Source organism: Esox lucius, chromosome 10 (assembly GCF_011004845.1).
Source record: "Esox lucius isolate fEsoLuc1 chromosome 10, fEsoLuc1.pri, whole genome shotgun sequence".
NCBI lineage: Eukaryota > Metazoa > Chordata > Actinopteri > Esociformes > Esocidae > Esox > Esox lucius.
This window is the reverse complement of record NC_047578.1, coordinates 20,125,454-20,150,926: the sequence shown is the minus strand read 5'-3', so window position 1 is coordinate 20,150,926 and position 25,473 is coordinate 20,125,454. Positions and strand designations below refer to the sequence as shown.

General features: G+C 41.3%; 2 protein-coding genes and 1 pseudogene across 5 annotated transcripts in view; all 3 read left to right on the top strand.

The window, feature by feature from the left end:
- LOC114828690 (BOLA class I histocompatibility antigen, alpha chain BL3-7-like) overlaps positions 1-25,473 on the top strand; it is a 593,411-nt gene that overhangs the window by 328,472 nt on the left and 239,466 nt on the right. The window lies entirely within an intron of this gene.
- The window catches only part of LOC105009518 (class I histocompatibility antigen, F10 alpha chain-like), a 262,976-nt gene that overhangs the window by 89,058 nt on the left and 148,445 nt on the right, over positions 1-25,473 (top strand). The window lies entirely within an intron of this gene.
- Positions 2,537-25,253, top strand: LOC117594962 (annotated as a pseudogene).

Genomic DNA, 25,473 nt, shown 5'->3' with positions numbered 1-25,473 from the left:
TGGTTGGGATGGTGTTCTTGGGGTTGTACTCATCCTCCTTCTTCCTCCAAACACGCAGAGTGGAGTTTAGACCAAAAAGCTATATTTTTGTCTCATCAGACCACATGACCTTCTCCCATTCTTCCTCTGGATCATCCAGATGGTCATTGGCAAACTTCAGACGGGCCTGGACATCCTTTGGCTTGAGCAGGGGGGACCTTGCGTGCGCTGCAGGATTTTAATCCATGAAGTCTTAGTGTGTTACTAATGGCTTTCCTTGAGACTGTGGTCCCAGCTCTCTTCAGGTCATTGATCAGTTACTGCTGTGTAGTTCTGGGCTGATCCCTCCCCTTCCTCATGATCATTGATGCCCCACGAGGTGAGATCTTGCATGGAGCCCCAGACCGAGGGAGATTGACCGTCATGTTGAACTTCTTCCATTTTCTAATAATTGTGCCAACAGTTGTTGCCTTCTCACCATGCTGCTTGCCTATTATCCTGTAGCCCATCCCAGCCTTGTGCAGGTCTACAATTTTATCCCTGATGTCCTTACACAACTCTGGTCTTGGCCCATTGTGGAGAGGTTGGAGTCTGTATGAATGAGTGTGTGGACAGGTGTCTTTTATACAGGTAACAAGTTCAAACAGGTGCAGTTAATACAGGTAATGAGTGGAGAACAGGAGGGCTTCTTAAAGAAAAACTAACAGGTCTGTGAGAGCTGGAATTCTTACTGGTTGGTAGGTGATCATATACTTATGTCATGCAAAAAATGCAAATTAATTAGAAAAAAATCATACAATGTGATTTTCTGGATTTTTGTCAAATGTATCTCTCACAGTTGAAGTGTACCTATGATAAAAAGTTATAGACCTCTACATGCTTTCTAAGTAGGAAAACCTGCAAAATCGGCAGTTTATCAAATACTTGTTCTCTCCACTGTATATTCCTGAATACATTTGGTAAATATCTGTCAAAATGTTTGAAATTGGCCGCTTAAATATATTTATAAAAAATGCATGTCTAAACATACTGCAGTGTCAACCAGGTAGTGTTTTGAAACTGCAACCTGATGTTCCACAGATAGGCACACTAACCATTACTCCAAACAGGATTATCTTAACAGTAGAGGCAAGTAGTGGATTTGCCAAGTTTACCTTAGTATGTAAGACTACATTTGTCACTATAAGCTGAAATGTGTTTTGGTAATGTATATCTATAAAATGTGTTTCAATACCTAAATGTGATATAATCAATACGTCGGTAATTACATTTCATCTTTTTAATCTCACAGGATCAGAAAAATGCATTTTAATATGGGCTTGAAAAAATATTTTGTTAATGTATTTTCTATAATACATTACAATTGTAATGAGAGCATTGTTGACGGTGAAATACATTTGGACAAAACTGAAATGTATTTATACATTTTCAAATACTTTTAGGAATAATGCTGAAGCTCCTGCACTGGGACGGTTTGCAGCAGAGTGTGAAGCGGTGGGGATGAAAATCAGTACGTCTAAATCCGAGGCCATGGTCCTCAGTCGGAAAAAGGTGGCTTGCCCACTTCAGGTTGGTGGAGAGTGCCTGCCTCAAGTGGAGGAGTTTAAGTATCTAGGGGTCTTGTTCACGAGTGAGGGAAGGATGGAACGGGAGATTGACAGACGGATCGGTGCAGCTTCTGCAGTAATGCAGTCGATGTATCGGTCTGTCGTGGTGAAGAAAGAGCTGAGCCGCAAGATGAAGCTCTTGATTTACCGGTCAATCTACGTTCCTACTCTCACCTATGGTCATGAGCTTTGGGTCATGACCGAAAGGACAAGATCCCGGATAAAGGCGGACGAAATGAGCTTTCTCCGCAGGGTGGCTGGGCGATCCCTTAGAGATAGGGTGAGAAGCTCGGTCACCCGGGAGGAGCTCAGAGTAGAGCCGCTGCTCCTCCACATCGAGAGGGGTCAGCTGAGGTGGCTTGGTCATCTGTTTCGGAAGCCTCCGGAACGCCTTCCTGGGAAGGTGTTCCGGTCCCGTCCCACCGGGAGGAGACCCCGGGGAAGACCTAGGACACGCTGGAGGGACTATGTCTCCCGGCTGGCCTGGGAACGCCTCGGTGTCCCCCCGGAAGAGCTAGAGGAAGTGTCTAGGGAGAGGGAAGTCTGGGCATCCCTGCTTAGACTGCTGCCCCCGCGACCCGGCCCCGGATAAGTGGAAGAAGATGAATGAATGAATTTCGGAATAAAAGCTGAAATGTATTTTGAATTAAGTCAAATGTATTAATGCATTTTTAAAGACATTTCAGAGTAAAAGGTGAAATAAATGTTGATACCTGAAATTTATTTTGAATATAGATAAATATATGTATACATTTTTAAATACATTTCAGAATAAAAGGTGAAATGCATTTTGGTACCTGAAATGTATTTTGAATTAAGTTAAATGTATTCGACATGTATTCATCATATATTCTACATACATTTTGCATTGCAAAAATATATCTATTTTCCATATGGGATATTTTTCCTCATATAAGTCAATTCGTTTAATTCTGTTTAAAAACATTGTCTTTTTTGATAGAATCATGGCCATTTTCTGTGTAAGTGGCTATAATTCCCACTCGCAACTTCGTGGAGAGATTACTGGAAAAGGGAGATCGTATTTGTCGATCGACCTTATCACTCTCATTTTGAAATACCAATTAAGGAATTTGCGGTTCCAGTTGGAGTTAATGTGAGTAGGGTATAGTTTAAAAAAAATATGCTTTTGACACGCCTTACACGTAAAAACACACATGCATTTCCTCAAGTTGTTCTCCTCTGTTCTCTCTCTCTAGCCCTCGGGGTTCCTCAAGTCATACAGTCATGAGGGTCAAGGTGGTGGGTCCATAGATCTGAACCATGGTACCACAACATTGGCCCAATTCCGCCATGGTGTCACAAGTGTGTGGTAAAGAGGTAGGAATGGTAGTCGGTGTCAAATCTTTACTTAAAAGAAACACCAAGCACTTAACACAATTAACTAACAAACAAACAAACAAACAAACAAACAAACAAACAAACAAACAAATGGCTGGCTATGCAGAAAACCGTAACTCACCACGTGCAGAACACAAGGAGACATGAACAACAATGATCGACAAATGTGGGGAGCAGAGGGGAATCATTTAAACACATACAAACGAGATGATAGGGACCTGGTGTGAATGATTAAAGACATGTGACACAAAACAAGTCCGGGATGTGTTCGTGTGTGATGGGAACAGAATGTGCACGGAACGGTGGCGCTGCTGCTCACCTTACCCTTACACATGGTGTCATTGTGGCTGTGGACTCCAGAGCCTCAGCTGTAAGTTACATTGGTAACTGAAGCACATAACCCACATGTTGTTCTGATTTGAAATTCCTTTCTGTCGTACAGTTATATTCATCTCTCAAGGAGTGTGGTTCCAGAGCCCAAGCCGTGTGTAGAGGTGATCCCGATTACCTCTAATCGGAACCTCTCAACCTCACGCACCAACTCAGGCTCCTTCCCCGCCAGCGAGGTGACATTCCACGTCCCTAGAGCCAGTTTCCGTGTCCAGAGATCGGGTTGTCTAGGCCCCTGCCTTCGACTGCCGCCCGATCCTCTTCGCACCGGCCCCTTATGGTCCCTCCTGTGGGTGGTGAGCCCACGGGAGGGCGGCCCCACGTCGCCCGTTCGGGCTGAGCCCGGCCGGGCCCCATGGGGGAAGGCCCGGCCACCAGGCGCTCGCATACGAGCCCCAACCCCGGGCCTGGCTCCAGGGTGGGGCCCCGGCTGCGCCATACCGGGCGACGTCACGGTACTCAAAATGTTTTTCTTCATTTAGGGGGTTTTGAACCGCTCTTAGTCTGACCCGTCGCCTAAGACCTGTTTGCCTTGGGAGACCCTACCAGGGGCATATAGCCCCAGACAACATAGCTCCTAGGGTCACTCGGGTACTCAAACCCCTCCACCACGTTAAGGTGGCAGTTCTTGGAGGGGAGAGTGTTGGTGGAGAGTGCCTGCCTCAAGTGGAGGAGTTTAAGTATCTAGGGGTCTTGTTCACGAGTGAGGGAAGGATGGAACGGGAGATTGACAGACGGATCGGTGCAGCTTCTGCAGTAATGCAGTCGATGTATCGGTCTGTCGTGGTGAAGAAAGAGCTGAGCCGCAAGGCGAAGCTCTCGATTTACCAGTCAATCTACGTTCCTACTCTCACCTATGGTCATGAGCTTTGGGTCATGACCGAAAGGACAAGATCCCGGATACAGGCGGCCGAAATGAGCTTTCTCCGCAGGGTGGCCGGGCGATCCCTTAGAGATAGGGTGAGAAGCTCGGTCACCCGGGAGGAGCTCAGAGTAGAGCCGCTGCTCCTCCACATCGAGAGGGGTCAGCTGAGGTGGCTTGGGCATCTTTTTCGGAAGCCTTCGGAACGCCTTCCTGGGAAGGTGTTCCGGTCCCGTCCCACCGGGAAGAGACCCCGGGGAAGACCTAGGACACGCTGGAGGGACTATGTCTCCCGGCTGGCCTGGGAACGCCTCGGTGTCCCCCCGGAAGAGCTAGAGGAAGTGTCTGGGGAGAGGGAAGTCTGGGCATCCCTGCTTAGACTGCTGCCCCCGCGACCCGGCCCCGGATAAGCGGGAGAAGATGGATGGATGGAGTTATATTCATCTGACAATACTGTAAGTAGGTAATCAACTAGTAATACTCAGTGATAAACTATTAAAAGCATATGCTACCTTTACTACTACCTCTGGCAATGTTGTGAGTAAAATGTCCAAATATACATTTTTATGTTATTTACCGTTCAGTGTGTTTCCCCCTTTGGTTCTTACAGTTGCCATTCCACACATGCAAACACCTTTGCTGTCAGAAATCTATTACCAAACTTAAACATTCACAAAAAATACAATTTAAACAACAATCACTCCTGTACAATTTCACCATATAGCTCCATTTTCTTTGTAGCTTCGAAGGAGGCTAACAAGGTGATAGAGATCAATCCTTACCTGCTGGGGACCATGTCTGGTAGTGCTGCTGACTGCCAGTACTGGGAGAGACTGCTGGCTAAGGAGTGCAGGTCTGTTGGAGCTCTGTGGGATTGAGTCCTGCTATAAAGTTACATGGTGTTAATATCATATAATTGAATGCCTGTCAGTCAGGCTGAAGGGCAAAGGAAGGACTAGGGAGGGTAAAACTGAGGTAATGTACCATACATTCATGTTTCTATACACTCCAAACAAACGAGTTTGACATAACTTAGGCAGCACACAACTGTATCAGTATCAGCTAGTGACTTAGTGTTTTAGCCATAATGCTAATCAATTCTAATTCAGCCCTGCCCCTTTCTTGGGGTTCCTGTTCTGCTTCCAACCCCTACTAATACCGGTATGGAGGAGTTACATGTATGTTTGTGCACATAATGGTTTAGCACTCTGACTGCATTGTCTTATAGGGTGACTGTCTACATGTGTCTCAGGCTGTAAAAACTGAGGAACAAGAAGAGGATCTCTGTGTCTGCTGCCTCTAAGCTGCTTTCCAACATGATGCTGGGCTACAGGGGCATGTGGCTGTCAATGGGCAGTATGATCATTGGATGGGACAACAAGGTGTGTGTGGATGGGAGTGAGGAGTGGGAAGAGTCTGGGTGTGTGTGGATGGGAGTGAGGAGTGGGAAGAGTGTTATGGTAATTTTGAACTAAGGTACATTTGAGAAATGTCTGTCTTTCCATTTGGCTGATATGTAGATCTTTACTTTGATTGTGACACACATGTCTTCATAATATCAGAGGATTAATAGGTATTTGGGCCATGTCCTCCTGCCTAGAAGAAGGGTATCAGTCTTTTGTTCCTCAGGAATGTGGTCCTTGGGGGCAGTAAGGTCAGTTGGCCCCTTTGGGTAAACACTACAGTAAACATTATGGCAGGAAGGATAAGGTGGGGGAAGATAGCCTTTGACTTGTGTGATAGAACAAAGGGAAAGGTGTTTGATTGACATGAGACAGATGGCAGCATCTTACCACACCCCTTTTTCCTATGTGATATATACGGTTGAATGAGCTATATTAGTTAGAGGCTCCTCAGACGATTATGTTTGTGTAAGCGGTTGACGCGTCTCTCATAATAGTCTCTGTGCATAATAATTAATAAAATAATGTACAAAGAGAACTTTGTCTCTGTGTCCCTTACTCCGACTGTCGATACATGGAATTACCATCACAATTTGGGGGCTCGTCCTCGGTTACTGATCCTGTGGTCTCCTACTTTTTGGGATTCCACAGTACAGGTACCCGGACTTAGATTTCGAGCTCGGGAGGTAAGGACACTTTCTTTTTGCGTTAGGGCGCGTGTATACTTGGGGTTAGGGCTCCTTTTTGCGTTAGGGCGCGTGTATACTTGGGGTTAGGGCTCCTTTTTGCGTTAGGGCGCGTGTATACTTGGGGTTAGGGCACCTTTTTGCGTTAGGGCGCGTGTATAATTGGGGTTAGGGCTCCTTTTTGCGTTAGGGTGCGAGTATACTTGGGGTTAGGGCTCCTTTTTGCGTTAGGGCGCAAGTGTATGTGTTAGGGCACATTTGAATTCTGCAGACAAGGTTAGGGCCTTGAAAATCTCACTTACGGGCCGACGGGTCTATCGACGATGTTAGGGCACGTTGATTGAGATGACAGCGTTAGGACGCTGGTATTTGTGTTAGGGCACATTAGGTTTGGATGGTTATGGGATTTGTTAATTGACTAGAGTTTGTTTCGCTGCGTTTGTTTTTTTGCTGCTTTTTGTGTTGGGTAAGCGTTGTGGTAAGTTTTCGGCGACGGTGTTTCTGTTTATGGTGTTTGGACATGTGGACAATTGTTCTTTGAGTGTTATTAGGTTTTTCGCGACTGGCTTTTTCGTTCGGTGATGGATGCGCGGCCTGTTGGGCTGCTTGGAGGTGGATGGACGTGGTAACGTATGGGAGTTGCAGGTGGAAGGCGTAGGCTACGGTGTGTAGACAGTGTGTAGTGATGGAAAGCTTTGGGAAAGTTTGTGTGGAGTTTATTGATCTGTGTTGTAGTTTTTCTTTTGCTCAGGTTCGATGGCTCGATCCCCTCTGATCGCCCGTCACCCCCCGCTAGGCCTCCTTGGAGGTTTGCGTAGTCCCGACGTTTCCCTGCAATCGTAGCCAACCCCGCTGGAGGCTAAGCTCTATGGCCCTTTTCGTTGTTTGAGTCAAGAAAAGTTCCATAAGTGGGGAGTTGTACACACCAGGTGTACACACCCGTAATCTCCGGTGTTTGCGGCTGAGACCAAAGAAGACTACAGACCCGGGGTTGAGGAAGAAACTTTGCTAACCGCTACGTTTAAAGTTATGAAGCTACCACTGGACATTCGACTGGACATTGGATTTGGGAAGATGCATGTGCGAATCAAGACAACGGCTCTATAGACGTATTGTTCCCTCAAGAATTGAGACAGTTTCGGTTTCTCTTTGGCCTCGCCATGAGCGATCCAACGGGAACACGCAGGAACGCTGAACCGCCTGAGGGAGGGGTGCGGACGGTCAGACAGGGGACCAGAGGGAGCATCAACCGGTGAGATTGTTCCTTAATACAGTTTTCATATGCTTTACTAAACAATGTGGTTGGTTTTTGTAAGTCAGATTTGATGGTTTTGTGGAAGTTGATAGATGGATTTGAGAAAGTATGGTGACTACAAGTTTTTTTGGAGTATTGCTGTCAGGGCGGCTGTAGTTAGAAACATGTCGTTTTTGTTCCGTGTCCTGACACCCATTCCCGTGCAGCAGTTGGACTGCGTGATGGAGTATAACGTGCTCCTGTATATAATGGTTTTGGATGTTGAAGTGTGGTGTTTTGGTTAATAGCGACTGTAGTTAGGCCTGACAACCATTCCTATGCAGCTAACCTATTGCGTTGCGATTAGTGCTGGATTATAAGCGGTTGGACTGCTTGAACATCTGCAATTTAGGTTGGACTTAAATATGCAATTGAGATTGGATCTCATACTTTCAGTGCCTGTGAGGGAGTAGGGATTGCTCCTGTAAATTGCCGCAATTGTTGGTCAGCTTATGATTTGGATCAGTGGTTATGCTACAAATGTTGTGTATGCGCGCGCCACTTCTGTGTGTGGTTGTGGCCCGAGTCACGGTCATTTGTCATTATCTGTTTGTGGTCATCATCTAGTAAATGCATTTGTCCATTTTGGAAATCCCTGTGCACGGGGGTTCCGATTGGCTGCATTGTATGTTCCTTGGCGGGATATGTGTATTTGTTCAAGGTTGTTGTTACCTTGGAAGTTTTGAAATCGCAAGATTTTGCTTTGTTTGGTGTCCACTGGGGTGTATGCGAAAGTACTGTCTTAAATTTAATAAATGGGATAGATTGGTAATTGGTATAATGCTGCTTCTCTAATTTGGTACACTGTGGGAACGACAGTAGTCTAAAGATGGGGTCTCTGGAATCATGGACGATACTAGAAACTGAGGTGTGCTTTCATAATCATTGATTTTCTTAAATGTTTATTTCCTAAAATGTATCATGCCTAACCATTAAATGAAGCTGGAACTTATCAAGGAAACCTGATCACCTTCCTCGGTAATAGCCAAGCTTATTTAATTGAATATTACATGTAGTTTGAGAAGCACTTGAATGTTATATAGCATGTTTTAATAGGCATTCGAAATAGCCTGGTTTGTTCTGTCATGCTTGACCATGTTTTAATAGGTATTCAGGAAATAACCTGTTTTGTTGTGCTTTGTAGGTATGTAGGTAAGCCTTAAGGAAGGTGGTAGCCGACTGTTGTGTGCTGAGCTGTTCGCTAGCACGAGTGGGTAGTCTGAAACCTAGTGATGAATTTGGTACAGTGGTTTTCTAATCTGGTAAAATAGTTTCATGGTTGTCTTACGAAAGGTTATCGTATTGTGTTTTCGCTCTCCTTATATCTTGTATAAGTGGTAGAATGAAGAATCCACCTGGTGATAGACTTGAACGTTAAGGAGACACGCTGTGCTCCATGAGGGCCGCATATGAATCCAATATAGTCATGGCCTATGAAGAGGGTTACACAGCCAAAGCAAGTTTACTCCACACGAAATTAGATAACCTATTTTTTTTAAATGCTAAATTGAGTTTGGTTAAATAATGTGGTTTCTCTTATTTGTATTTCCAATGATACCTGGGTTAATTCTTGTGTTTTAGGGCCTATGCCTGATGCCCATTACTGGCTTTATAAATTCTAGCCTGGTAAACTGATACATGGGGTTGATTGATGTGTCTGCGTTTAGAGTTCTAGCCTGGGGTATCATGGGGTTCGCTCACTGATTGTTCCTTGATTATAGTGACGTCATAAATCTGTATAGATAATGATAAGCACATTTTTACAAACTGCGAAAATATTAGATAGGTTGGACACTAAATCTAAAATCTTCAGTTAACGAACGATGTAGGTTAAATTGATAGTATGGTCTGGGGACCATAAACAAACATTTGGCCTTGCTAATGGCTCACCATATATGTGTGGAGCTCGGCTTCAGGAAGGGTGGGCAGGTCCACTGGGATGGCTTCCGCCACCCTTAACATTATATGAAGGTAGCATATTACTAAGGGTTGAATAATGTTTACATTTATGATTTCGAATCAAATTGTAGTAAGGGTGGAGACCTTACGTCATCCAACATTGTTAATTGCTAGAACAAATTCGATGTCTTTGCATGAGATATGCGTGAAAGTAGCGATTTTGGCTGACCGCCACTGTTTTGAATGACATAGACTTACATCTAAAATTAAGTGAATTCCCTAGACTTTAGGAGGTAAATTGAGTCATGATGTTTGTTGGTCTCAACTTAGTTTGGCCGTTGCCTGTGGAAATGCAAATTTTTATATGCTACTTTGGGAGTTCCTTCACACGAGTGACCGTGTGTGTGGTACAGTTTTTTTTATTTCCTTTGAGGATGTTTTTCTTATTTTCGGTTGTTTTGGTTGGATATTCAGTTTGCGACGTTTACTGGATGTAGGGCTGGGCAATAAATCGATTTAATCGATTTATCGATTTTGTAGTGTAAAACGATTTTTTTTTTGCAAACTCGAGTTTTTTGCCACAATAATTTTTTCGGACTTCTCCGCGTTTCGTCCTTGTGCGTTACCATAGATACTAAAAGAAGCGCGTAACACACAATCAAAACAACATGGCAGCGTGTAGTACTAGCAGAGAACTACTTCCAAAGAAAGGCACAGGAAACTCCGTAATTTGGAACTGGTTTGGTTTTGATGCAGCAGACAAAACACAGACGAAGCCTTGCTGCAAAATATGTTTCAAGGCTGTTGCTACTGGAAGCAGCAGTACAACAAATCTTTTCCAGCACCTGAGGAATAAACATCGCGAAGAATGGGAGAAGTGCAGCCGGCTCCGTAGCGAAAACGGCTCCTCTAGCACACCTGCTAAAAAGCAAACTACACTTCCTGAGAGCTTTACAAACTGTGTGCCTTATGATAAGAACGGAACGCGATGGAAAGCGATTACAGAGGCGATCACGTTTTATATTGCCACAGACATGCTGCCAATTTATTCTGTCGAAAAGCGAGGCTTTAATCACATGCTAAAAATATTAGATGCGAGGTACGTTGTCCCCAGTCGCAAGTATTTCGCCACTATTTTTTTTAATTGTAATGTTATATGTTACAAAATTTCTTGAACAGAAAATTTAAGCTACTGTGAAGTTGTTGCACTTTTGCTTAAACCTGGGTTAAAGCTTGAAATTGTTGAATGACAGAGCCTCATTTACTTTTTGTTTTGGGATTCTACGCATTTTAACTCTTGAGGACAATCATAGCAATAAAGTTGCACTTTTGACACTATATCTGATGTCTGCAGTCATTTAAGTGCATTGAAAAAAAAATCGGAAATCGAATCGAAACTCGAATTTTTCTTTAAAAAAATCGAAGATTTTTTTTTTAGGCAAAATCGCCCAGCCCTAACTGGATGTATGTTAGATTCCTCGTAACTATCGATTTTCTTTTTAATTTCGGTTCTGTAATGGTTCTGCTTTCAAGCTTGAAGTCATTTTCTGTCGTGAAAGCAAGGGGGGATTGTATGAAATGATTATCTATAGTGGAAAAGAGTTGAACTTAGAGTTCAAATGGAAAAGAGTTGAACTTAGAGTTCAAAGCAAATTAAATAGGTACTTGAAGAAGTTACGTGAATAATTTAGTTTGTCAAATTGGGTTTTTGAAAAGTATGTTTTATGTGAAATCTAACATGGTTATGGTTGAGTAGAATACGTCTTGCCATTTTGAAATGGTTTAGCTAAGCAATAACTAATTTGATGGGTGTGTTACTGTTTAGTTAGTTTAATATTTGATTAGAAGTAATCATATTAATCTTATGCATTATGGAATAAGTGGGTAGAAACGTGCAGGGAGCACATTTAGTTATTTCTTACATGTTTACAAAATGTTGCCATGTTTTAATTGATATTGAGAAAATAATTCTGCATCGAGTTATATTTCTGGGAAAAATTTGAGAAGTCTAAATTGCATAAAGAGAGGTACAGACCCACTGTAGCACTCCACTCACTGACAAAATAAAACAGTTTGAGATGGATTTTAACTTGTTTGGACTCTTTAGAAGAGAAACAGACATTATCAAAATTGGGTATTCTAATTCTAATTTAAGTTCTGTCCTAGTAAGTAATCATTGGAAAGTTAATGGTTAACAGAGGTTTCTTTGAGGTGAATGAAGAGAAAAAAGGTTGTTTTACTATTGTCAATGCCTGGGGTGTTTCAAGATAACAACAGTGTCCCTTAGTGATAAGGTGACAATTCTTCAAGACCAGGGTCTGTTCTTAGGTCAGTAGACCACCCCCCACTCCAGGGAGAGCCCTGTGGTGGTAAAGGAGTAAAAAGGGGGGGTCATGATTTATGACAGGATTTCAGAGTGTCTTTGATGTGCTAGGATAATAAGAAGAGATTGAGAAATTCACACTGAGTTTCATCTTGTAGAGAAATTAGGCTAAATAACAGTTATGTTAGCTGACTTCAGGATGGTGTGAAATGTTTGATTTGAAATAAGGTATTTGATCCTTTATGTGAAACAATGGTGAATTTGATTGTAGTTCCGATACAACACAATCAGATGTAAATCATATAGGTGAACTGAGAATTGTTCATGAACTGCTCTTAGAGAGTGGTAGCAAACTATCTTAAGTGATGAGTTTTTGGAACAGTAATGAGATATGTGAAATTGTGTTCTTCTGTTCTTTGTGTTGGTTGTTACACCAACGATAGAAAAGAGTGGAATTGTTATTTTGCTACACTAGCAGAACAGAAGCACCAGAGATGTTAATGTTTTAACGATACTGTTATTGATTTCAACTGTTCTACTCTATTTGGAGAGAAGAAGTAGAGAGATATTGGAAATATAGGGTTTGAGTGTTTGATAGTGTGTGGTTCTAATGTATCAGCGAGAAGCAACAAGCTAACGTGATGGACATATGTGATGTACTGTGCAGTTGGAACTAATCTTCTCAAGGATAATTCACACATTCAGATATAGAACACTTGAAAGCGATTCGGCAACAGAGGACTTGCTGGAGCCCTGAGAGAGACTGAGCTTGGCTTAAAAGGACAACTGTGAGGTGGCTGAGATGAGATGGATCTCACAGACAGACTGTCCTACTACTCTGGCTCGCTGCACGTCTAGGTGCCGCACGTCTACAGGATGCTGAGTTCCTGTGAGCTGGACTGACTCGAGTCCTGATGGTTCTGCAATGTGATGGAGAAGGCAACCTCCGACCGAGAGGATGGAGGCGTAGGAAAGATCTACTGCACAACATCATGCTACGCTGATTGGGTCCATACCACGTACATCTCATCTGCTGTCCAGGTAGCTGAGAGAGGAACCTGGGATCGACGACACGCTACACGAGGATTTCAGTGGTGAAATTTTAGACACAGTGAATTGAAGTCACTGAGGGAAAAGTGAATTTTCTGGTGCTAGTAACTAGTCACTTTCTACATGGCCTTTAGCTCTAGAACCTTCAGCTAAAACTGGTCATCTTGGAGTTCACAAGGGAGAACACACAGATTCTCCTGGCCTGGCTGATAAAACAGCTAGAATGGAGACAACAAGAGCTGTGTCTGCATTTGAGCTATGAAGGACAACACCTTGGAATATACATCTGACTTTTTCGTTCTGTTAGACCTACCTGCCAAAGAAATGGTTCATAACTGACTGTCTGACGTTTGGAGGAGCAGAACATTTGTGATGACTTTGGAAGTACATCTAATTGGCATGAGAGGACTTTGTAACAGTGATAAATTGAAGGATGCATTCAGTGATAGGTGTTTATGATGATTTTAACATAAAAGTTTTGCTGTACTATGTTATGATTCTGTATGATGACAATGTGTGATCTTGGAGTTAATACGAAGGTAATCATCTAGAAGAATGTAAGGGAGGATCCAGACATTTCAGATTTGTTCAGTTCTCTAATCATTAAGGGTAATAATATTGACTGGGTCATGTTGTTAAAGAGTACTGTTTTGTTACAGTCTACATCCTAATGAGTGAACTGTTTAAGGTTTGATACCAAGGTTTGACATGGTATCAAGAGGATGGATTGTTATGGTAATTTTGAACTAAGGTACATTTGAGAAATGTCTGTCTTTCCATTTGGCTGATATGTAGATCTTTACTTTGATTGTGACACACATGTCTTCATAATATCAGAGGATTAACAGGTATTTGGGCCATGTCCTTCTGCCTAGAAGAAGGGTATCAGTCTTTTGTTCCTCAGGAATGTGGTCCTTGGGGGGAGTAAGGTCAGTTGGCCCCTTTGGGTAAACACTACAGTAAACATTATGGCAGGAAGGATAAGGTGGGGGAAGATAGCATTTGACTTGTGTGATAGAACAAAGGGAAAGGTGTTTGATTGACATGAGACAGATGGCAGCATCTTACCACACCCCTTTTTCCTATGTGATATATACGGTTGAATGAGCTATATTAGTTAGAGGCTCCTCAGACGATTATGTTTGTGTAAGCGGTTGACGCGTCTCTCATAATAGTCTCTGTGCATAATAATTAATAAAATAATGTACAAAGAGAACTTTGTCTCTGTGTCCCTTACTCCGAGTGTCGATACATAGAATTACCATCACAAGAGTCTGGGGGTGTGTGGATGGGAGTGAGGAGTGGGAAGAGTCTGGGTGTGTGTTTTCATTCACACTTTTTCATTATGATGTCACCTAGTATTGTTGAATCCCATGTTTATGCCTCATCACTAGGGAAGGTGCCTCAGACTTTCATGTCTGTTGATGGATGAGTATCAATGTATTGTGTGTGTTTCTGTCCAGGGCCCTGGTTTGTATTACGTGGATGACAATGGCACACGTCTCTCTGAATGTTCTCTACCGGCTGTGGTAACAGCTATTCATATGGAGTGATTGACAGCGGTTACCGTGACGACATGACGGTAGAGGAGGCGAATGAGCTGGGCCGCCGCGGCATCACCCACGCAACGCACAGAGACGCCTATTCTGGAGGAGTGGTCAACTGTGAGTGACTGTGTTTGGAACTTACATTTGTGCTCAAACGTTTGCATAAAACACATGTCTTTTATTTATTATGGGATTCACATTCAACTGTCTTTGGTCATCTTGCATGAATCGCACATGTGAGATCTCCCAAGAGTGGCTCACAGTGGAGATGGTATTCTTTTCACTATAGGCCTTGTTGACCCCTCTCCAAACATAGTGCTTATGGTGACCATAAAAGCAAAATATTGGTCTCGTCACTCCAAATTACAGAGTGCCAGAAGCAGCGAGGCGTGTCAAGGTGTTGTCAGGCATATTGTAACCAGGCTTTTTTGTGGCATTGGCACAATAAAGGCTTATTTCTGGCAACTCAACCATGCAGCAAATATTTTTTCAAGTATCGTCGTATTGTGCTCCTTGAAACAACCACCGTCTATTTCCAGAGCAGCCTGTATTTCTTCTGAGGTTACCTCTGGGTCTTTCTTTGTATCCTGATCAATTCTTCTGGCAGTTTTGGATAAAATCTTCCTTGGTCATACAGTTCATAGACGCTATTTTTGGTGGAGTTTGATGCATGAGATATAATTATTTGTTATATTAATTCTAGGAGTAAAATTCATATTAAAGATGTTGTATGCTGAAGCCAATGGATTTAAAGATGTATACATTACAATTAAATGCAGTTAAGTATTTGAAATACATGTAATGTCTACAAATGTTGCAAAAGTGAATGAAAAAAATAGATAACACAAACAATGAGTCATATTTTGGCCTTAAACTTAAAGGGGAGCCATAAACTTTTATGCCAACTTTTCAGTGAGTAATAAATTTTTTTTCTGAACAAGTCAGGTTAAAATTTGAGAAATTGTAGTTTTAAAATGAAAGTATACGCCGATCAGCCATAACATTATGACCACTGACAGGTGAAGTGAATAACACTGATGATCTTGTTATCATGGCACCTGTCAGTGGGTGGGATATATTAGGCAGCAAGTGAACATTCTGTCCTCAAAGTTGATGTGTTAGAAGCAGGAAAAATGGGCAACGTAAGAATCTGAGCGACTTCGACAGGGGCCAAATAGTGATGACTTGACGACTGGGTCAGACATCTCCAAAACAGCAGCTCTTGTGGGGTGTTCCCTGTCTGCAGTGGTCAGTACCTATCAAAAGCGGTCCAAGGAAGGAAAAGGGGTGAACTGGCAACAGGGTCGTGGGTGGCCAAGGCTCACTAATGCACGTAGGGATTGAAGGCTGGCCCGTGTGGTCTGATCCAACAGACGAGCTACTGTAGCTCAAATTGCTGAAAAAGATGTTGTTACTGATAGAAAGGTGTCAGAACACACAGTGCATGGCGGTTTGTAGCGTATGGGGCTGCATATCTTTAGACAAGTCAGGGTGCCCATGCTGACCCTTGTCCACTTATGAAAGTGCCGTACAATGGGCATGTGAGCATTAAGACCTGGACCATGGAGCAATAGAAGGTGGCCTGGTCTGATGATGTTTTCTTTAACATCACATGGATGGCCAGGTGAGTGTGCGTCACTTACCTGGAGAACACATGGCACCAGGATGCACTAAGGGAAGAAGCCAAGCTGGCAAAGGCAGTGTGATGCTTTGGGCAATGTTCTGCTGGGAAACCTTGGGTCCTGCCATTCATGTGGATGTTACTTTGACTCGTACCACCTACCTAAGTATTGTTGCAGACCATGTGCACCCTTTCATGGCAACGGTATTCCCTGAAGACATTGGCCTCTTTCAGCAGGATAATGTGCCCTGCCACAAAGCAGAACTGGTTCAGGAATGGTTTGAGGAACACAACAAGTTCATGGTGTTGACTTGGCCTCCAAATTCCCCAGATCTCAGTCCAATTGAGCATCCGTGGGATGTGCTGGACAAACATGTCAGATCTATGGAGGTCCCACCTCACATCTTACAGGACTTAAAGGATTTGCTGCTAACGTCTTGGTGCCAGATACCACAGCACACCTTCAAAGGTCTACTGGAGTCCATGCGTCGACGGGTCAGGGCTGTTTTTGCGGCAAAAGGGGGACCTACACAATATTAGCCAGGTGGTCATAATGTAGAGCTGATCGGTGTACAGCTCCTCCTAATGTTCAAGTCTCTTAATAAAGATAATTTTCAACCTGAAAAACTTGACCTCTATTTTGTAGCCTCAGATGTTTATAACTCCATATTTTGATTCATTATCACACAACACCTTGCTGCAGTTGTTGTAATATTCCAATTTGAATTGTAAAATTGTACCAGTTACATATTCTAGTGGCATTTACAGTAAAAGGCATAATGTACCAAAAAACAATTACATTTGACATTTGTTTAATTTAGCTGACGCTTTGATCCAGTGACTTACAGAAATTGTTTGCTCTTGTTACTTTATTTTAGAAGTTCATACTGAGTGAGGAGAAATGAAAGTGTCAAACCTAAGATTCTTGACACTTGTGTTGAGATGTGTGTAGACCATGATGAAAGTTTAGGCTTTAAGGGTGACCAGAGTGAAAATCTACTTGAGCGAAGAAGATGTTAAGGAGTGAACTAAAAGGAGGTGTGGGCATTTACCTAATACAGGCTTAAATAATTTGGTACCAATATGTTTGGTATTGTATATGCAGGGAGGCCCATTTAAACAGAGTGTATATGTCAGAAGTACTGTATTTAAAGAGAAAATATTCTATAGGTCTCAGTGGGTCCAATACTGACCATACCATACAGCACCACTATTCAATAAAATAGTATTTTATTGAACAGTATCAACAGTATCCAGCAATATATTATTTCAGTTTAATGTAAGAGGTTAAAACATATTAATACATTCAATTTATATATTTTTTTTTTGTTTGCACAATTAATAATTTCAGTTAAAATTGAGGGAAAGTATGAATACCCAGTTGGGACAATTTTCATACTACCATGTAATATAAACACATAGATTGCCTTAGTATATGCTATGACATAAAGCTAATTAAAATATATTGCTCTCATGTCCTCATGTACATGGTGGGACAATGGCATCTGAGCCAATAGACTCTAACATTTCCTCACACAAGATAACAATCTTGTCTCTTAAGGATTCATCCTTAGGGAAAAAGTATTTTAAAAATACTAATAATATGCAGTTATGTACCTTACATACATGTATATGTAAATTAGTGTGTATTTATCCAATGTACCACAGGCAGGAATAACGCTGAAAGTACAGATTACATTTAGAATAATTAGCATTTTGCAAGTTGGTCTTAAAGGATACTTTTACATTTGATCCTGAGGTCTAATATAAACAAAATACATCAACTTTTACTCAAGTATGTTAGTGGGTTACTTACATTTTTACCTGCAACATTTGGTAGTCCTTATTTTACTCAAATATTACAATTTTATAGGCCTACATTTTACACCACTGGTAAAAGGTTTGAATAATTGTTTTACAGAAGCCTGATATGAAGATGCTTTGACAAAATATTAAATGATCTGGTCAAATATCACTTCACAATCAACATGTTAAAGGAGCAAGTAAAATATTGTTATCATTAGCATGATGCCCTGAAAGAAATACATTCCCTAAACATGTTGGATGCACCAAGGTACTAATTGATTGGCACTATGAAGTTTAATCTTAATTAATTGCACAAATACAAATCTACAAACACAATATTTGTGCCATCTGTAAAAGGTTGACTTTTGGTCTGTAAGAATACTTACTTATACTACAAGTCCAAACAGGAACTGGACAGCTCTAAAACATAGTCTTCAAGATCGACAGAAGACTATTAAAGTTAACCAATGTTAATATCATCTGTTACCAGACAGGTTTTGTGAATTGGTTTCATAGCACTGTTCAGTCAACCTGGGAGGGGTTAACCCTTTAGTGTCTCTGTGGATTGTCCAGACATTGTGTCTCTTCAGGAGTTGAGAAGGATAAGGTGGGGGGGACAGCCCGCCATTTAGGTAAAAACCTATGTGACAAGACAGATGGGCAACAACTTACCACACCCCTTTTACCTGTAATAAATACGAGCTGTTCATGTATCACGTTAGAGACTCCTTGGACGATTATGTTTGTAAGCGTTTGACGCGTCTCTCTTATTTGCAAATAATAATTCATAAACTGTTGAATTGTGCTAAGAGAATTTCGTCTCTGTACTTCCTTATTAAAGTGTTCTGATCGATGGAATTACCATCACAGCTTGGCCCCTGGAAAGAGCAGGTATATTATAGCCATGGCCCAGTGAGATACAGGTGCCACATAGATGAAAACACTGGGGTCCTGGTGCTCTCTTTTACATGTCTGTCTATTGAACAATCCTGTAAATATAGGCAACCTAGAATTTTTAATAATGTTGTGGATTGGATTTGAGAGATAAATGGTAGAGTTCATAATGTACCAAACATCCATGTACCAAACAACAATAAGATCTGTGTGAGGTTCTCGCACCAGTCCAGGTCTAACTCCTCCCCGCCACACTCCTCACCTACCACCGTTACGCTCCCACTCCCAGATACACATGAACGCAGCCAGCAATCCAGATCGCAATCTCCAGAATTCTAAACACCTGTGTCCAGTTTCCTCCCCTATTTAACCTGTGCTCTGTCTCCACTCCCGCGTGAGGTATTGTTTGTAGTGGACTTGCCAAGCCGTTATCGCTCGTAGCATTCACCTGTTTGACTCCCAGCCTGCCATTCCCTCTCTTCCCGTCCCCGTCCTCCAGTGTGATTTAGAGACCTGCATCCTTACCCGTCTGTCTGTTCCCTTGTTTCTCCTCCTGTCGAAACTTGCCTGTGCAGTTGCCCTTACGGACTGATTACCCGGTATCCCGACCTGCCTGCCTGTCCCTGGATTCCTCTATCGTCTACCCTTGTCGGTACTGTCACCTTCGCGGACGGATCGCTCGGTGTCCTGACCTGCCTGCCTGCTTTTGGTTTCTCCGCTTCGTCGCTTCCTGCCTGTGCCTTTACCTTCGTGGACTGACTTCCTGGTTACTGAACCTACCGGCCCGACTCTACGGTTTTGTCAACCGCCTACTCCTCTGTACTGAAATAAACCGACAGTTGCGTCTCCGCAATTGGAACCACACCCCCCAGGTCTCGGTGTTCATTACAATCTGAGACATTTACTAAGTTAATAATTTATTTCTGAAAAATAAAATTTGGACATTACTCCTCCAGTCAAGATTTATCTTAATTCAGCCTACAAAAATAGCCCAGAAGCCATATCAGCCCAGAAAATGAATTAGCCCAAGATGTGTCTGTCGTTCTCTTTCTACTGTCTTTCCATCTTTTTGACACAATGACAAAAACCATACCAGTATTTAGGCTACATTACCTCCTATGTGTCTATATTATAAAACTGTAAACAGAGCAAATCATTTTAAAAACATTATAAAGAAAAAATAAGAAAATAAACACCATGTATAAAACTATGTATAAAAAAAACAATGGTTCATGTTAGAAAATATTTAGAAAATAAAAACAATGAAATGTGTTGCTTACATAAGTACTCAAACCCAACATATTAACATTTGGTAGAGCCATATTTCAAAGTAATTGTCTTTTGGTATGTACCAATTTTGCCATGTCACAGGGATGTCCATTCTTCTTGGCAGATTGGCTCCAGGTTGTTCAGATGATGCTTGTGGACTGCAATTTTAGGCTCAAACTGGGATTGAGAACTTTAACTGGGCAATTCTAGGACATTCAAACGTTTTGTTCTTGAGCCACTCCAAAGTTGCTTTGGCTTTATCCTAGGGATCAATTTCCTGCGGAAAGGTACATATACTCTTAGGTTTTAGTTTTGAAACAGATTCTTGGCAGTATTTCAATGTATTTTGCTCCATCCATTCTTCCTTCAATTTTAATAAGATGCATAGTACTTCCCACAGCATGATGCTGCTACCACCATACTTCCTGTGGGGATGGTGTGTTTTGAGGCATAGGCCTCCATAGGTTGGTACTATACATACAGTAGCACTTTGAAGAGTTGGGCTACTCTAATGCTTTCAGCTGATTCTTATTGAGTCTCTGCTTTTTTCTAGCCATCCTCCAATACAATATCGTGGACCGGTTCATCATTACTTCACTCCCCTTCCATTATTCATCCAAACACTTGGAAAGTATTTTGTACTTCATCTTTACCTTCTGTGCAATGCTCTTTGGTCTTAATTATACTTCAGATTCACTTTAATGGTTCACAGGTGGAGGCAAATAATCAGGTAATTGGTTCCATGTTAGAGCTATTTGTTTCATCTGTATAAACTGGGAACTTCCACAGCAAAGAGGTCGAATACTTCAAACCTTTCTTACAATTATTTCCAAACATAAAACCAACTCATTTTTGAGTGTCAGTGATTTCATATAAGATTGCAATTAACCATTTGGAATTCAATAACATTTGAGAATTGGTCAAGGGCTTGCAAAGCACTGTAACTAACTTGTAATTGCAATTTGAAGACATCATTACATTTTAATTGACAATTCACATTATACTATTTACAATGACTGTATTGGAAATAAGAAAAACAGAAATACACCAAAACAATACCAATGATCCAAACGATTCAAGCACACAATAATTAAATTTGCTTTGTCCTCTCAGATTATATACAAACAACCCAATACCCAGTTACTTTATAAACATAATTTGTGTCATTATAGATTTTAGTTAAATAAATGATCACAAGGTTGTCCTGTTTAAGATCAATGTTATTTTTGTCACTTCAACTTTCACTGTGGTCTTTTCTCTCTTGTCTGTGATTCTCCTCTGTGAAGACAGAAGAGTGTTCTCTTATTTCAGTATGAAAAATGAAATATAGACTGAAAGGAATCACCCCGATCCTTGAGATTTGATTTCTAGATTCTTCTCTATTAACTTCTTCTCTATTTACTATTGTAGCATTATTACATGAAATTAAGAGATTGGGGAGAAAGTTTACATTTCAAAGACGGATAGACATCCATGAGATATTCACCTGTTTGATATTGGTAACAGAGACCTCATGCTTTTGGAGCAGTGTAGTTGGAGGAGTTGGAACCATCATCAGAAGCTACAAGCAAATATGGCAAAACTACACTTTAAAACAGGTACGGTCAAGTCAAATACATCAAAAAAGTTATAATAAATAATTAATGTATTTGATTTCTGTTTAAGTGAAAACATTTGAATAAGAAACAACATGAAAGGCTCTTACTGTTAGCTGGAACGAAACCTGAAACACAGAGAAGAACATGATGTTACTGAGTCTGATAATTTGTATGACACAATTCAAGGGTTTTTGTAAGACTGTATTCCTACTCCAGAAACATTACATAAACACAACAACACAAATCTGTATTTAAGTGAACCAAAATGCACATCCTTTTATCATGAACCCAATAAAAAACACATTGATAAACAATAGTATTCCCGTACATATACTGAATCACTAGAAAATGTATGAATATCTGATTATAATACTGTAATTGTAGGGGTGTAACAGTATATCTAAGCCGAGTTTGGTTTTGTGGTTTGAGGGCCACGGTTCAGCATGGTTTCAGTACAGAGCAAAACATTTTTTGTCAAGAATTACAAGAGATGTGTTTTTAGTTTATTTAGCAAAATATGCAACAGTAACCCATGAATAATATGAGCTTTAAGGTCTAAATAGAGCACAAAGAATACCAACACTAGATTTTATTAAATAAAAATAAATGTTATTACTCTTAAAAAATGAAAGAATATCCTGTTTGCAGCTGTTTGGCCAATTCATTGTTAACTTGTGCTTTGGCTTGCTCATATAGTCTGGGTAGTCTGCCAGTTTGCTGAAATAGCAGCAGCAACAATAACAGCAGCAACTATGGCCAGCTACCACCACTCCAATGATAAAGCCAGTGGATATCTGGTCATTTACACCTGTAATCATCACAACAGGGCAGACGTGGAGTTAGAAGTGGATATGGAAAATGGGTTTCTGTAGGTTTTAAGGTTTCTGGGGTTTCATGCAGTTATGGGAGGGAAATTGCAGTACAGTTATTGTTGTTTTGCACAATCGAGAGCATTCTGACTAACTGCACCACAGTGTGGTTTGGTGGTTGCTCCGTAGCAGACCAAAAGGCTTCACATCCAGCCCACAAACTGTTTGTCCTCCACCCATCAGGCAGGCAGTACAGGTCTCTTTGTTCCCGCACCAGCAGGCTCAGGAACAGTTTCTTTCGGTCATCTGTAACCCTGCTAAACTCTGTGACCCATCATTATCAATACCTCCCTTTGTACTACTGGACTGTGTCACTGCCTTACAAAGTCTGATAAGGATGTTTTCAGTTGTCTACAGGTACGTGTCATTGCTGCTATTCCTGTATTTCATTTACACATGCCAACTTGCACCTTAAACTTGCCTTCATTGCACATTTAGAACTGCCACCGTACTTGCATTATCAATTGTTACAATTGTTTCTACCCTACTCCTTCAATTTGCCTTGATTGCAAATTTAGAATGCCATTGATAATTACCACTCCTCTATTTGCTTCCATTGCACATTTAGAGTTGCCATATGTAATGCATTTTGATTAATTCTGGTTAGACGCAAACTGCATTTCATTGTACTGTACTTGTACTTGTTCAATGACAGTAAAGTTGAATCTAATCTCATTTAAAATGTTTGGGTCATAGAATTTTTGTGGGGGAAAGGACTGGATGAAACTGGACAGCACTTCATATTCACTCGACTTGGAGTCACACAGTGGTTTATGTTTCAGTTTCATACTAATGAACTTTAACTAGCCTCTATATACATTCCAAATTAAGAGTTCAGGAGGCCACTCTATCAATGTGAAAATAGTATTCAATCAACAAGGTAGTGTTCCTGAGGAAGGTGTATTATCACATTCAGTATTCAGGTTATTTGGGTCTAATTAATGTTGAATCAGTAAATCTTTCTTACCCTTGTTGGTCTTTCCCCAGTTGGACCCGATCTGATTCTATGTCAAATCCTTGATGAAGTCCTCCTTGATACCAGATACCTGAACCACACACTGATACTTGTTGTTCTTCCACTCCTCAGGCTTCACTGTCAAGTGAACACTTTTCTGGAACGTTCCATCATCATTCTGGAGAGTCTCTCCCATCTCCACATCTACATGGTGATCTTGTCCATCTTTCTTCCAGGTTACCATGACTCTCCTGGGGTAGAAACCTGTAGCGTGGCAGGTCACTGGAGAGGAGGGGGTCTTCTGGAGCAGAGACACTGATGGAGGGACTGGAGAAAAGGTGGGAAAGAGAGAGGTACTGAAAAAGATAGGGGAACGAGTAGAAAATTATATAACATTTTCATTCCATCTTAATAAAATGCATAAACAATTATATAATACTGTAATATGACATCATCATTGCTTTGTCAGTGGAGCTCCATCATATCCAGTTTCGCTGTAAAAAAAGGAGATCCATTCCACTTGTATTTTGTGATGACTCCCTGTTGTTTTGGAGCGATCCATGCCCTTGTCTTTAGGTCCAATGCTATGAAGTCTTCTCCATCATATCCAAACTGCATAAACCCCTCTGTGACTCCAGGCCCATGTACACCTGAGAGAGAGGGAAACCATCAACACTGTACATGGCTCTGTATTCATCTGACTCAATCTGATAGCAAGATCAGACAAATAAAACACAGTGAGCTCTCGCTAACATTAAAGAAATGCTCCGTTCAATCAGGAACTACAGGACAGCTGGAGACAATAACATGACTACCATTATCTATCTATTAGAAAACACTAGTGGAGCTGGACCTAGGTGTGTGTGTAGTGTGTAGTGTGTGTGTTTAGTGTTGTCCTGTCCTTGCAGGCGTAATCAGCTCCAGCAACAGAGTCAACAGTGAGTCACTGGAGCTTTAATTAATCAGAGCAGAGAAGACCATCATCATCACTACCATCATCAGGTGTCTGTTTCTCTACTGAGTCCTCAGATCAGAGACATTCAGGGAGTCTGAGGAGACAGATCTACTGTGGAGGACAGAGAGGAATCTAGAGGAGTGGATAATACCCACACACACATACAACCATGCATTGCTCACACATGCACACTCAATGAAAGAGGTACATATGATGTGTCATTCAGGTAAATGGAGGTAAACCTAAATGATGATTAATGCATTTAGACGGCTTTTCTATTTAATGTCTTTAACAGTAGAAATTGCAGGTAAGGTATGTCACAGTGATGGTAAATGAACATGATAGCAAAAAATTTAATACAAATGATATCCCATTCATATTGTTATGAATTGGGCGTCAGAGAACGTAAAACGATTGTATATGTTTTCATTACAAAGTTTGCACTTTCAATGGGTGACTACAGCAACACCCATTAATTTAAATACTAGTCTGCTACTAGTAACCATCCATGATTACAGGGTCCTGGGCTGTATTATGTTGACGATAATGCCTGAGACTGTGTGGAAACATGTTCTCCACTGGGTCTGGTAACAGCTATGCATATGGTGTGATGGACAGTGGCTACAGATATGACCTGTCTGTTCCAAAGGCCTATGATTTGGCTCAGAGGGCCATCTTTCATGCTACACACAGAGATGCTTACTCCAGGGGAACAGTTAACAGTAAGTCTGAGTGTATTCACTTGTTGATAAGATGGTGGACGTGTGTGTGTTTTGACTTTATTTTTGTTCTTTGCAGTCTATCACATGAAAGAGACTGGTTGGGTCAAAGTTTCTCAAGAGGATGTTGGTGACCTGTACCACCGCTTTAACAATGTGAACAAGTGAACCTGGACACTTTTAACAACATTTACAGTCACATCAATAACATGCAAAAATTCTAATAAGTAAAATAATTATGAAAATGAATAAGATTCATTGTTTTTTATTAATATCAGGCAAAATTATATGGTAGTCGTTGTCATCAATAAACTTTTGTTTTAGTGTAACTTTGTGTAATTTTGTTCTTATGAGATTAATATAAATTTTTTGATGTCCACTAATGAAA